Source organism: Muntiacus reevesi, chromosome 2 (genome assembly GCF_963930625.1).
Source record: "Muntiacus reevesi chromosome 2, mMunRee1.1, whole genome shotgun sequence".
In the NCBI taxonomy this organism is placed as follows: Eukaryota; Metazoa; Chordata; class Mammalia; order Artiodactyla; family Cervidae; genus Muntiacus; species Muntiacus reevesi.
The window spans coordinates 185760054-185775742 of NC_089250.1; the positions used below are offsets into that span (position 1 = coordinate 185760054).

A 15689-nucleotide genomic window follows, 5' to 3' on the forward strand; every position below is an offset into this window, starting at 1 on the left:
CTTCTCTAGGGCTTCCTTGGTGGTTCAGATGGTAAAGAATCTGCCTGTCATGCAGGAGACAGAGGTTTGATTCCTGGGTCGGGAAAATAACCTAGAGGAGGAAATGTCAACCCACTCCAGTATTCTTGCCTGGAAAATCCCATGGACAGAGAAGCCTGGCGGGCTACAGAGTTGAACATGAACAAAGAGTTGAACATGACTGAGCACGCCCACACACACACATACACACACAGTAATTCACTTGCATTTTCAATCCTTGCCCCACCCCTGAACCCCAACCGGGCTAGCTCCTTTACTGACATCTGTGATCACTCCAGCTGACTCACGATCACAGGCCACTTGGTTGTTACTGTTGTGTTCATTTTTTATTTTTTTTTTTAATCAGTTCCAAGAAAATTCTTAAAACACACTAGTTGAACACCCTCAGTTGTTCACAGGGAAAACTCAGCAAAGGAGAAGCCAACTGCTCTCCCAGCACTTTGCTTATTAATCTCCATGCAGAAGAGGGCTTTTGTCTTTTTCAGATGGGGGTCTCACTTCTGCAATAGGCTGCCAGTTGCAAAAAAACTACCATCCGGTGGTGTGCCCCCAAACATCTTATTTGTCTTGATATTTCTTGCACAGAAATACATGTGACAGATAAGGAATCACTGGAGAATACTTTGCTTTGTGTCAGACAAATATTAAAACAATAAACTACGTTGCCCTGGGATCCTCCTGCCTGCACAGCCAGAGAACGAGGCCGAGATGAGATGTTTCTGAAAGACAGGGAGGCAGTCATTCCGGGGGAATTCCCTGGAAACCCCAGGTCCTCTGATAGCTCTGACAGTATTTTTTCTTATGTGCACCCACACACAGCCTGGTGCAGAGCCCGCATGGAAGTCCTTGACCATGACTGTGTTCTCCTTCCCCCAGCCCCGAGCAGAGGCCAGAGGCTCCTTGTCGATTATCTTTTATGTATAGTGGTGAAAGTGAAAGTGTTAGTCACTCAGTCGTGTCCAACTCTTTGTGACCCCATGAACTGTACCTTACCAGGCTCTTCTATCCATGAAATTCTCCAGACAAGAATACTGGAGTGGGTAGCCATTCCATTCTCCAGGGGATCTTCCCGACGCAGGGATCGAACCCAGGTCTTCTGCTTTGCAGGGAGCTTCTTTACCCTCTGAGCCATCAGGGAAGCCCTGTATAGTAGTGTATATATATTAATCCTAAACCTCAATTTTATACTCCACCTTGCCACTTTAGTAACTGTAAGTTTATATTCTATGTCTGTGCATCTGTTTCTGTTTTGTAAATAAATTCGTTTATATCATTTTTTTAGATTCCACATGCAAGTGATATCATATGATCTTTGTCTTTCTCTAATGTGGATTTAAAATGGAAAAAAAGAATACCTATACCGAGTTCAGAGCTAGGATCTTGTTTGATTCCTGGAAAGTAAAGTGGTGCGGCCTGATACACTGGTGCAGGTGTATGTGTTTAGGGAACCTGGCTTTGTAAGTGAAGCCAAGCGCTCCCAGTCTGCAGAGCTGGGAGTGAGCAGCTTAGGAGGGAAGGAAGAATCACCTAGAGGGGCTTCCCAGGTGGTACTAGTGGCAACGAACCAGTCTGTCAATGCAGGTAAAAGAGGTGTGGGTTTGATCCCTGGGTGGAAAGATCCCCTGGAGGAGGGCATGGCAACCCACTCCAGTATTCTTGCCTGGAGAATCCCATGGACAGAGGAGCCTGGCAGGCTACAGACCATGGGGTCGCAGAGAGTCCAACACACTTAGCCACTAAACAACAAGAACCACCAAGGACACTCAAGCCCTGCGGTGGGGATGCTTGGTATTTCTTGCATAGAAATGTGTCCAACCACAGAGAAGTGGTCCCCTCCTTCCCTTGCGTTATTTCTCTTCAAAAGCAGATTTCCCCACACACAGCAAAGATGCATGAAAGGAAACTGAACCTGGCATAGGTCCTTTAAATACAGTTGTTTTAACACTTGCTTCATGAGGAACTCCAAAACACCATTGTCTTAAATCATGTGTTCATTCATGTAAAAGCAGTGACCTGCCAAGAGCTCTTTTACTGCTACTGGAGAATTCGGTGTTCAATGTGTGCTAAGTCGCTTTAGTCCCGTCTGACCCCATGGACTGTAATCCTCCAGGCTCCTCAGTCCCTGGGATTCTCCAGACAAGAATACTGGAGTGGGTTGCCATTTCCTCCTCCAGGGGATCTTCCCGACCCAGGGATCGAACCCGTGTCTCTGAAACCATGTCTTCTGGGTCTCCTGCATTGCAGGTGGGTTCTTTACTGCTGAGCCACTGGGGAAGCCTAAATACCTGCTTACCTGTGAGCATTAAGTGACATCCTTGTTTTAAAAGTTTTTGGGTTGCTTGAGGCATTGTAGCTCCTCAAACAAATGGCTCTTCTTTCCTTTTCATTCTTAGATGAGATCTTCTCCAGGTGCTTTTGAAAGTTCACCAACAAAGCTGGCTTGGAAGGTTTATGTCAGTCTAGTGCCTGGACAACTGGACCACATCTGAATGGTCCTCCTTTGACCTGGTCTAGGTGGGCATATTGGGGAGGTCTCCAGTTGGGAGATCAGATGGGTGATTCCAGGTCCAGAGAGCACCTGTAAACCTCTGGGTTTGTTTGGGAATGTTGCACAAAGGATAGGACTCAGTTTTCAAGTCTGGACGGTGGTTCTCAAACTCAGATGGGGTTTGACATCACAGTGATGGCTGTCATTGAAATGAACGATGCTTTGCATCACATTTCCATCCTGCAAGTCCCCATCAACCCCCATCTAGGGCCTCGCGTTCATGGAGCCGCAGCAGCCCCAAAGAACCATGGGAAATTCAGCCCAGCATAAGGGAGCTCATTTATCTCACTTGCCCCGCTTCCTACCTGGAGAGGCAATTCACCGAGCTTGCTGTTTCAGCCAGCTGTTAGCTAGATCATGAATGATTTAACAATTGAACCTTTACTGTGTGTATGCACTCGATAAAGTAATTATTTATATAAATTATTAGCCTTTTTTTTTTCCCCTCTGCGGCTGCCTGCAAAAAGCTACATTGACACCAATACAGGTTTTGTCAGAGGAATAGATGCTGGTAAATCGCTTCATCCGAGTTACAGTAGGTCTCAGCATCTCAGGGCTTTGTCTCCCCAGGTTCCTTCTAAGGACAGAAAGCACTTTTGCAGATGCCTTCCGAGATCCTGCCAAGTCAAACACTCCAAGATGGAAATGCATTCTTGTTTTGTTTTTGGTTTTGTTTTCACTGAATGAAGTGCTACAAAACCCTTGCCCAGGAGGGTGATGTCAGTACCTGTAAGTAGATGGAACACAAGAAGTTCTTTAGCACAGAAAAAGCTTCTCACTGCACATTTTAGCAGCCTTGGCCCTCCGCACATGTCTGTTGGATTAATCTGCCCATTTGTAACCTGGGAGAAAAGAGACGACCAGCCCCTACATTCAGGGCATAAGCAGGAATTGAGGTAATTAGATAATATCCAAGGCTGCTGTCCTCATTCAAAATCCCAGAGACCTAAGGGTTGAAAGAATATTCAAGTGTGTGAGCATTGTGGGGTTGTGGGGAGGTTTGTTGAAACTTCTTAAATTTGTTAAGTTCAGAAACATGCTGCTTTGGGGACACCAAACTCACTGCTCAGAATGCATCCCTGTATCGGCATTACATGCTTTAATGCATATTTTTTTACCTAGATGACTCATTTCTTTCCAAGGAAGAGACTATTTCTAACTAAGCTGTGAGTCAAGTGACATTTGAGAAAGTGAGTTGCTCAGTCATGTCTGACTCTTTGCGACCCCATGGACTGTACAGTCCATGGAATTCTCCAGGCCAAAATACTGGAGTGGGAAGCTTTTCCCTTCTCTAGGGGATCTTCCCAACCCAGGGATCAAACCCAGATCTTCCTCATTGAAGGTGGATTCTTAGCAGCTGAGTCACAAGAGAAGCCCAAGAATACTGGAGTGGGTGGCCTATCCCTTCTCCAGCAGATCTTCCCGACCCAGGGATCAAACCGGGTCTCCTGCATTGCAGGCAGATTCTTTACCAACTGAGCGATGAGGAAAGCCTGAAAATAAATATAGAATGGAAGAAATGTCACCTGCCCCCCTCTTTTCCACGCCCTGGCCTGCAGCAAGGTCTCAGGGAGACTTGTCGACAGATTCCCCCTGCAAATTAATTCAGTCCATGTTGAATCAGGGCTGCTTCTCTCAGATGTGGTATGGATTAAGGGAGGTGATGGAGCCGCTTGTCCAGTCAATAGGAGGAAAGTGAAAATGGAAGGCCTGAAAGCAGCTTAGGGGGGCTTCCCAGGTGGCGCTAGTGGTAAAGATCCTGCCTGCCAGTGCAGGAGATGCACGAGACATGGGTTCAGTCCCTGGGTGGGGAAGATCTCCTGGAGGAGGGTATGGAAATCCACTCCGGTATTCTTGCCTGGGAAATCCCATGGACAGAGGAGCCTGATGGGCTACTGTCCATAGGGTCACAAAGAGTCAGGCACCGACTGAAGCAACTTAGCACGTACACACATGGAGAAAGTGGAAGTGGAAAGTTTTTGCCTAAAACTGACAAAGGATGTCTTTGTTCCAGCGCCTCCTGCAGTACATAAGCTCTCAGGGTCTGGTGTCAAGCTGTCTGGGTTCAGATCACTGGAGAGTTTCTGAGCTGCTCTCTGTTCACCTTTCCTCCCCAGGAAAGTGAAGATGACAGTTAAGACCTGATTCGTGTGGTTCTGTGAAGAGTTTTGTGAGTTCATCTGTGGGTCTGGCCATTAGCAAGTGTTAGTGACTAGTAACTGTCTCATCATACAGTAAAATCTCATCATTCTGATCATGAGTCCAAGAGGATGGAATTATGCCAACCGTAGTCGCCACTTTTAACGATTCCAGTTATCACTGCCTGAACTTTGAGACACGTGAGGTCCAGAGTGTCTCATCACTGATGTCCTCATTAAATTTCTGTTAAAATAGACATCCTTCTGAAGCAGCAGCTCTCACAGGGTCAAGGACTGTCACTCATCTTTCCTCCATAACAGAACTACTATGGCATTCTGAGTTTATCTGATGATATAATCAATAGACATCTCAGTGTGTACCTGGGGCCAGGTCATCCTCTGGGTACTGGAGACACAGTCTGAACAAAGATAAAGTCCTCAGGACCCCTCAAGAGAGAGCTCGATAAGGAGAGTGCAATCATATGAAATGGTAGGAACGAGATGGTAGGTGAGGAGGGGAAAAGGCGTGGTATGGTGTTGGCAGTGGTGGCATCAAGAAATGTGGGGTAAAATTGAGAGGAAAAACCTTTGAAGGAGGAGGTGAGGCTGGAACCAAGAATTAGATTAGGGAGTCGACGTTTAGAGTCTGGACAGAGGCGAGACTCTATCAGTGAGACGCAGGGGTCACAGGAGGCTGGAGGAAGTGAGGTCTGTCCGTCTCAGACAGTGAAGATTTAGGTTAATAAATTCATCTTTGGCAATCAAGCCAGCACAATATCCCCGTCATTTTTTTTTCTTTTTTTTTCCTTTCAAAAATGTACATCTCTCTCCAAGTTCTTGCCAGTTCTTTCCACACATCCTCCTCGGACTTGTAACGGCCTAAAAACTTCTGGCTAATTTGAATTTGACTAAAACTTTTGTAGCATGACGTTATGTAAAGAGATTCAATTATGGTGCGCAATGTTTTGTGAGTAACTGCCGCCCATAAAAAGTTAATTAATCAGGGCTGTGTCAATTTCCTTGTGCCATGTCAATTTGCTGCCAGGTAATTAATCACTAATCACCCACCAAACAGCAGGCGGGGGTAGTGGGGGGGGCATCCTCGAGCCATTTATTGTCTTTCTCCAAATAAATGGCACGTGCAGCCGGCAAGAAACACATCTTGCCTTTCATAATATTTTTATCGACACTTTTGCAAGTTGTAATAGACTGCACCAACAAGCAGCTGCAGTTCAATGGAATATGAATATTAAAGAAACAAATGAGCGGAGATTTATAGGACATTGCGTTTCTGTTATGTCAGTTTTGAGATTAAACCGAGCAAATGAACAGTGAAAAATTACTCTTCCATGTGGAGAATGGTGATTAGACTTGTACATTAATTAGAAATTTTTGTTTTCCTATTCAATGCATTTCAAATGAGGATGTCCTGTAAGAAACTGTTTGTCCAAAACATAGATTTATTCACTTCTAAACAGCAGTGTTTAATATCAGCATGCATTTTAAAATGAAACAAGAGCCGATCCCAAATGTGAGTTTCAGGGATGAATACACATGTGTATGAAAACCAGAGAGTCCAGCAAATTAAGTGGCCCTTTTGGTCTTTTTTGTCAATGACTGCCTGAGTGCAAGACTCCCTTCTTACTCCTAAACCTGGAAATCACTGAATTTTAACAAAATTGAAAGCCTTTCCATTTTTATTTTGACCTAGAACCGAATATGGTCTGTCGTGTTGTTTTCCATTTAATTTTATTTAAAGACAGTGACCTCACTGTGTATACATTCTGTGTTACAAACCAATTTGATGTATCTTTCTTTGAGATCTGTCCTGCAAATTGCGCGAACATTTTTTTGCCATGTGGAAAAAAAGTCATCAGGTTTTTATGCGGGCTTTTTTGGACGATGCATTGTGATGTTTATCACATTGTGCTCTGCCTGTGAAATTGAGCTATCCTGGTTGTTTATTTCACCTCGGTATGTTACCTATTATGCCACTTCTTAATTTATGGTCCAGCTCATGGAACGGGAGTTCCCTCGAGGGGAATCCTGCAGAACCGTGAACCTGCTGTTGAAACCGCATCCGTACCCCCAGCATTGTGTAAGTGAATATTTCCTACCGTAAATTACCCACGGAACAATTCAACCCCCAAATGAGCATGAGCATGTCTGTCTTAAAACCTTTCAGGGGTGGGGGAGGGGAAGGTGGCATTCACGAAGCAGAGAAGAGGAAGAACAGACAAAGAGAGAGCTTCCCCCACCCCCTCCATCCTAACAGCACCCCTTTTCAGGGCATCTGGCAACCTCGTGCAAATTGAAACCCATGCACAAATGCAAGGAATAATTGCCCGTTAAAGCAGTGGTATGTTTTCATGGTTTTGATGCAGAGTCTGCCCCCTGTCGGGTTTTGCATCTGCTGTTCTTCCATCTCTCCCAGAGCTCTAAAACTTTAATATGCAGTTTATAACCCTCAAGTATTTTCCCCTGGTTTTGTTGTGTTCCTTCTCTTGGGATTCCCGGGCTTGCTGAGATGATCTCATTTGTGTTTATTTTCGAAGGTAAGCACCACATTCGTAAAAGAGACAGAGGGAAGGGATCGTGCGTTCACCACTGTAAATACACTGAACCCGGAGCTCCCCGGAGGTGGGAGCTGGGGGCCTCTGTCTTGCGGGGAGACAGGCAATAAGCAGTTGACACTTTGGTAAATGGCCCATTTGTCTGGTTGATACACCCACACATCTTCCGTTTAAAAATGTTGATCTGCCTTGATACTTGCACACATCACAGCATGCCTCTGGTTACATCCCTGAAGTTTCCGTTTCATTGAGTTCCGCGGTGGAGAACGCCTTATTCCTGGGAGCCGAGACGGTTGCTCTGCTAACCTTGTCCCTCTCTGCTCTGGATATAAATCTAGTTGAAGGTTGGGAGTGGGTGGGCTGCGGATGTCGAAGTGTCAACAAGATGTGCAATTGGCATTTGCTCCAGAAGCTCAGGCCCTGTTTTCTTGGAGAGAAACTCATTTTTAGCTTATGAGCTAAATCCAATTTTCATTGCAGTGATACCAGATTTTTCACTTTGATTCATGCTGGAGCAGGTTAAAGAGGGAACCTTTCCAGTATAATGAACCTGTGCTTTTTTTTCCCCTCCCTTGTCTCCCTCATGCCAAGAACTAAGGATTTATTTGGTATCCACAAAGCAGCCTGAGTACTTTCCATTGTTTGCCATTGATGGTCTGTTTACATGCTTATTAACTTGAAGTTCAACTAGGAAAAAAAATCAAACTCCAGCGTTGGGGTCCAGAAATGCCTCTAATTTGGTGTCTTTTCTTTCAAACATTGTTCTTTAATTAACAAAGAGGCATTTACAAATATTGGACAGGGTGACAGGTGAATGACTTTTATTAGCATCGATTTAATCTGTTTTGGTAATGGACAGGACATTGTGAGTTTCCCCTTGGCCTTTTGCATTGGATTTATTAAAGATGTATTGCCCACTTCCTGTGTCCAAACTCCCGATCTGGGGTATTGATAGGTGACATAACTTTCGGCAAAAGAGAGAAGTCATGCTGTAATGTAAACACATAATTAAGATGTCTTCTTGTTACCAAACCCAAGTTCATGTGACCAAAGTACAGTGAGACCAAACAATACCTAAATGTCAGAGTTTGGGGGCAGGAAAGGTTTATTGGCCTGCAGGGCAATGCAAGGAGATGGGTGACTCAAAACACCCTGAAATCTCTAAAGGGCTTCAGCAAAGCATTTTTAAAGGCAAGGTGAAGGAGGCGCTTGGTCGGTTGTTGCAAGCTTCTTGATGTCAGAATCCTTTGTTCTTGTAACTCTCCATGTAGATCTGATCACTATATTCCTGTAAACCTCCAACAAGACAAATGTTATTCTCTGTTTTGCAACTTTTTATCTCCATATGAATGGAAAAGTGTTACACCCTTAAAGATCAGAGCCTTGAGAATGGGCAATCCTGTCTATTTTAGGCTATAGGCAACATATAGGAAAGTCTGATGGCTCAGTGGGTAAGAAAATCTGCTTGCAAGGCAGGAAACACAGGATTTGAGTTCAATCCCTGGGTCTGGACGATCTCCTGGAGGAGGGAATGGCAGCCCATTCCAGTATTCTGGCCTGGGAAATCCCATGGACAGAGAGGAGCCTGGCGGGCGGCAGTTCATGGAGTCACAAAGAGTCAGACACAATGGAGCGACTTAGCACAGCACATTACATTCTCTTTACATGGTTCAAGGATAAAGCCATTTTGGCTTTGTTTAACCTGTATCCTAATCACCTAAGTATACACTTTGCAAATGCAGTTAACCATGCTCTATAAGCCAGCACACACGGTAGGCAAGTAAAAATAAATAAATCAGCTCCTACCATCCCACTGGAGTCTAAAGGAAGCTTGACAAACAGTTGTGGCTTTTTGCCCTTGAATTTGACCATTTGTCTTAGTTGCAAGACAAGAGAGCCACACTGTCCTGAGCCAACCATAGAGGGGAAGTCCTCTCATGGAGACGGGAAGAAACACAGAAGGTGCAGCTGTCAGGCAAGGTAGGGATTATAAAGATTGCTGTTTCCCAGTGTTCCTTGTTGCACACATTCATTGCAAAAGACAGATTTGCTGGGTTGCTAGGGAGCTCCATGTGGGGCTGTGTGCAAGGAGGAACGTGACCAAATACCTTTTACTGATGGGTACAGATGGGTACCACCTGTCTGGGGTGGGGGGAATTTGAGCTCAACTTCTCTGAGAACAAGAAACCAATCTCCAAACCCTGATACTGTGCAGCAATAAGGTGAATTTAAGCGAATGAGGGTGGGTGATAATTCCCAGCGCAGTGCATTTACCCAAATCATCTCCCTTTTCATCAGAATCACACGTATTCCAAGTCTGGTTGCTATTTTTGGGTCAGGATAGCATCTTCTGAGTATGAGTGTAGCAGTTGCTTTTATAAAGCTGATTGAGATCTCATGTATTATTTGCACACTGTTTTTCTGCAAATCTTGAGCAACATGCTTTGATAAAGGACAGGGTTATGGTCCTTTTAAAGGAGACTGACATCTATTCATCATCAAAGCATGTCCAGGCATGGTATTAGGTAGCTGATACATTGCTGTGCTAGGCAGTTTCCTAAATCCAAGAGCAGAACAGATGAAAAACACTGCCTGCATGGAGCTTGTGTTTTAGCTATGGTGAGTGTATTTTTTTTCCTTCATATCTGTGATCCAAGTTACTTGATTGCTAGTATGCCCAGGAGGATTTGGGGTAGGCTTCTTCAGAAGGAGCTTACAAAATAAAAGGGAGGGACGATGAAGGCATGAAGGAAGGAATGGATGCTTAATCCATTCTGTGTACCTTGACACCGAATTAAATCTCAGAGAGTTTTGGATGAAATAGAAAAGAATAGCTTTATTGCTTTGTCAGGCCAAGGGAACCACAGAAGGCTACTGCCTTCAAAACTGTGTGTCCTGACCTGGAGAGGGTGGTGAGGAGTTTTACGATAATGGTTCAAAGAGGAGGAGAGCTTGACTAGCTCCTGGACATTCTTTTGATTGGTTGGTGGTGAAGCAAGTGGAAGTCAGCATCACCAGTCCTCCGTTTCCAACTGGTCTGGGGTCTGTGTGCTGGTGGGCAGCAGGCCGTTAACTTCTCCCACCTGGTGGGGGTTTCAGAATCTGCAGAACAACTCAAGGATATTATTATGTGTATCCGTTAAGGAGGAGCCAAGACCCTACCCAGCAAGGTTGCCCTGCTGTTTCTTAGCTGCTGCTGCTGCTTTGTTCCCTGCATCCCCTCCCTTCCTTAATTACCAACTGTTTGAACCTGCCTGTTGGAACTCAGGGAAAGTCTTGGAGGCTGAATGAAGCCGATTTCCTGTAATCAAGGAATGGGGAACACAGACAGCCTTTTGTGCCCTGGAACCCCACTGGGTCCTGTTTGGTTTCAGGAATGAGGGAGGGAAGGAGAGAAGTGGGGAAGAGAAGGGAATATTCATCAATGACAGTGATTAACTAGAGACTTCATGAAGAGACCCCTTGGCCAGCTGTAGACGGCAACAAGAAGGGATAGCTGAGCAGACATCCATCTGGGAAACTTACATGCCTGCTCCTGTAACAGGAAGCCCCTGTTACAGGGGCTTTTGTGGTTGTGGTTGTTCAGTCGCTAAGTCATGTCCGACTCTTTGCAACCCCATGGACTGCAGGCTCCCCTGTGCTTCACTGTCTCCAGGAGTTTGTTCAAACTCATTCCTGAATGTTCATTGGAAGGACTGATGCTGAAGCTGAAGCTCCAACACTTTGGCCACCTGATGCGAAGAACTGACTCATTAGAAAAGGCCTTGATTCTGGGAAAGATTGAAGGCAGGAGAAGGGGACAACAGAGGATGAGATGGTTGGATGGCATCACTGACATGAGTTTGAGCAAGCTCCAGGAGATGGTGAAGGGCAGGGAGGCCTGGCGTGCTGCAGTCCATGGGGTCGCAAAGAGTCAGACATGACTGAGCAACTGAACAGTGACAACATGTCCATTGAGTTGATGATGCCATCCAAGCATCTCATCGTCTGTTGCCGCCTTCTCCTTTTGTCTTCACTCTTTCCCAGCATCAGGGTCTTTTCCAATGAGTCAGCTCTTCACATCACGTGGCTCCTTATCTTAACCTGAGGGCACTTGGCCTCCCAGGAAGTTGATGTGCAGTCCTTCCCTTGTTCCTTTAACAGCCAGAATCTCTTTAATGCGCCCTGCTTGGGGCAGCCCAAAGAGCTTGGTAGGAAGACCTGCAAATCCCTTATCCTGCATTGAGAAGGCTATTTTCTCCCTGCAGCCAAGGGGGTACACAGCAGCATCCTGGCTTTCCCCTTCTAGCAGCTTGCATTCCCCTGCTCTACTGCCGAGCTTCTGTTTCATGTTCTATCTCAACATCTAAATCCTCCAAGAATTATTGTAAAACCTGCTTGTCGCTGAGAGGGATCTTGTCTGGCTCACTCCGTGCCGCAGCCAACGATAATGAATGGGTCAGCATAATTACCGCGTTTCCTCACACAGGCAACCAGCTGCTCTGCCAGATTGTGAATTTTTCATTTGCTTTATTTCAAAATCCAGGGTGTTCCTCCGGAAACTTAATATTTGAACTGTGGCAAGATCACATTGGAATCAAAGGCTCGCTCGCTCCTTTTCTCCCCAGTGCTGAAGCCAACATCTCCTATCTCACAACTCTTGACCTTTTAGGATATTAGGATTGCCCCACTTTCCCCATTGAGGCTGATACCTCTTTGCAATTTCAAGAATAGTAGTTGGGCTTCCCAGGTGGTACCGTGGTAAAGAATCCACCTGCCACTATAAGAGATGCAACAGTCACGGCTTCTATCTCTGGGTTGGCAAGATCCCCTGGAGGAGGAAATGGCAGCCCACTCCAGGATTCTTGCCTGGAGAATCCCATGGACAGAGGAGCCTGGAGGGCGACAGTCCATGGGGTTGCAAAGAGTCACACTCAACTGACCGACTGAGCACAGCTGAAACACCAGCTAAGAAACATGGGCGCTGAGGGGCTGGCAGGCTGAGAGTTAAGTACTGCTATAGGATTTGTCTTGGCTGACAATTTTTTTTTAAAGTTTAAGAAATAACCTGGATGGTCTTCTGTGACATAAAGGCCATAAATAGAAAGATAAAATTATTCTGGCTTGGTTCTACCATCCCAGCATTTTACTAGCATCATCAGAAAAGGATATGGTAGAATCCAAGAAACAGCCTGGCTGTCAGCTATTCAGGAACACACAAAGAATTCCAGATGGTAGTCAGTCTGTCTTCAACTTCCAGGTTAAGAGTTATAGTCCAGTTTGTGCAATTCCGTGAATATAGGATCAGGAATAACTCCTGTGGGAAATCCCACTACCTTCCCTTCCCAGCCTCTTGCCACCGACATGCAGCTACAGATCTACTCTGTCCAAGGACTCTGGGAGTAGGGGAGCTGATGGAGTGAAAGGCTTCTACTCTTTTTAGTTATTTTTTCTTTTTACTGAAGAATTGATTTACAATATTGTGTTAATTTATGTGGTACAACAGTTATTCAGTTACACTATTTTACAGATATTTTTTCTTTTTCCTTTTGTTTTTTTAAATTATGAAAGCATGATAACACAATTACAAGAGACTTGGAAAATACAGAACAAAATTACTTATAGTTCCACTATCTAATTATTTTTTAAAGTATATAAATTAAGATTTTTAGTTGGAGTTTCCATATCAAACTCAAAAATTGGTAGAATGAATAGAAGAGAAGAAGGATACCCTAGACCTGAAAAGCACCATGAACCGATTTAACATAATGAAGATTTATATAATTTTCACACAAAAACAGGATACAAATTCTATTCAAGTTCCCATAGACTATAAACTAGGAGACACTGGAACATATCCAGGGACATAAAACAAGGTGCAAAAAAATTTCATGGTCTAAAGTAATTGGAGTCCTACAGAGTCTGTTTTCTGATATTCTTTAAAAATTCTTTTTTCCATTATGACTTATCACAGGATACTGAATATAGTTCCCCGTGCTATGCAGTAGGACCTTGGTGCTTACTCATTCTGTATATACAACCTTACATCTCCTAACTCCCACCTCCCCGTCTGTCCCTTTCTGAACCCCTTCCCTCTTGGCAACCACCTGTCTCTTCTGTTCTGCTCTCCATGTGGAGGTCTTCTGCTCTTGAACATGATGGCAGGGAGGGAGGCTGTTTGGATGTAGAGGGAGGCGACTTTAAGATAATATGACACACAACACCCTGAATTTGGCAAAATACATACTCTGGGAGAGGGGAGCTTGATGTGTCGCCTTGACTCTGGGAAAGAGCCTCCTGAGTGGTGCGGCCTTTCTGAGCCTTTATCTTCCTATCAGACCAAGAGAAACTGGGTCCTTCCCAGCCTTGCACGTTGCTACCGACACTGTCTAAAATCCCAAGAGAGATGGGACAGGGGAGACAAGGCTGTGGACATGAGGAAACCCATCCTGGTTCTTGTTCATTCCACCTGGCTCCCTCTCTAACAGGAGATTCTTCAAGCTCCTGTTAGGCAAGCAGGATGAGAGGAGAGAAAGGAACAAGGAGAGAATGAATAGTCTGTCAGCCATCTGGTTGGACCACATCCCAGAGCTCCATTCACCCGTCTTTAAGTCATCCAGAATCAACTGTGTCCAGTGTCTAGAACCTACTGTGGACAAAATCCAGGGGCTTTGGCTGATGTGGGGGGATGCATGGGGAAATGCGGGGATGAGTGGGATCTAGTGGGGGCCCCTCAAGGAGCTGGCACATGAATAGAAGAGGTAAACATAATAAATAAGTGATTTTCTTCTCCAGACCAGTACCCACGAGAGGCTGGGTATTCTGTGAACTAGAGTTCCTGGAAAAATGAAGTCTGGGATTGCTGCATTAATGGTGTTAATGCACTTCCCTTGGGCTTCCCAGGTGGCGCTAGTGGGAAAGAACCCGCCTGCCTATATAGGAGACATAAGAGATGTGGGTTTGATCCCTCGGTTGGGAAGACCCCCTGGAGAAGGAAATGGCAACCACTCCAGTATTCTTGCCTGGGAAATCCCATGGACAGAGGAGCCTGGCGGGCTACAGTCCGTAGGGTTGAAAAGAGTCAGACACAGCTGAACGACTTGGCGTGCATGCATGCACTTCACTTACCTTAGGATTTCCTGACCCTTTTATATATTAATAGATCTCCTGGAACAGTGGTTTTCCAAATGTATTTTCCTAAAAGAGCATCCCCTCCATGGTATTCATTGCAGGTAACAGTGCCTGCTGAGAGTGGGATGGGATGGGCATGACCAGTATGGTGAGAGCCTGTGATTCAGGGTCTAGAAAGAGCAGCATGGTGGGGTGATGTCCTCAGGGTTTCATGGACCTGATGCATTAGGGTTTGCAGACATCCTAGGAAGAAGGACATCCCAGGCAGAGGAAGCTGTGTTAATTATCATGGGTCTCAAGCATCAGGCTTACTTTCCCTCCTGACTCTTGACCAAGTCACTTGGCTCAGAATTTCTACACCGCCACCCCTGGGAAGATAACTCTGCCCACACTTTCTCTTTCAGAGTTGAGTCCTCATACTTCTCTGTAGTTATTGTTGTTGTATAAATGGTTTTATAAGCTATGTAAATGGGTAGGGGGCTAATGGGATCTTAGTAGTGATTTGTTCGTAGGAGTATGAGGGGTCTGTACATGTCTGATGCATACGCTTGTCTGTAGGTACAGTGTATTTCAATTAAAACATTTTCACTAGCAATATAGGCTCATAAGCGCTTCCCCCGTGACTCAGCAGTAAAGAATCCACCTGCCAATGCAAGAGCCGCAGGAGACTCGGGTTCTATCTCTGGGTGGGGAAGATCCCCTGGAGAAGGAGATGGCAACTATTCCAGTATTCCTGCGTGGGCAATCGCACGCACAGAGGAGCCTGGCAGGCTGTAGTCCATGGGGTCACAAAAGAGTCAGACATGATATAGCAACTGAATAAGAAGAAACCCTAGGTACCTAAAGGGAAATATGGAAAAAACTTTAAAACAGGATGGAGAAAAGCTATGAGTAGACAAGCAACGTTTTCTCATGAAGTTTAGCCTCACAGATAACTACAGACACATTGAAGTATGTATGTATTTGTATATATAATTACATACATATGCACATATATATAAATAAGCATGTATACATATTCCCATACTCATGCACACATACATGTGATATGCACACTAACACCCATGATTATTTTATATACACATATATACATAATCAGGCTTTCCTTGTGGCTTAGCTGGTAAAGAATCTACCTGCAATGCAGGAGACCTGTGTTTTGATCCCTGGGTTGGGAAGATCCTCTGGAGAAGGGAACAGCGACCCACTCCAGTATTCTGGCCTGGAGAATTCCATGGACTGAATAGTCCACGGGGTCACAAAGAGCTGGACATAACTAAGCAG

General features: G+C 45.1%; 1 protein-coding gene across 7 annotated transcripts in view; it reads left to right on the top strand.

Moving 5' to 3' along the window:
* RBFOX1 (RNA binding fox-1 homolog 1) overlaps window positions 1-15689 on the top strand; it is a 404111-nt gene that overhangs the window by 321181 nt on the left and 67241 nt on the right. The gene's annotated exons all lie outside the window — the stretch shown is intronic.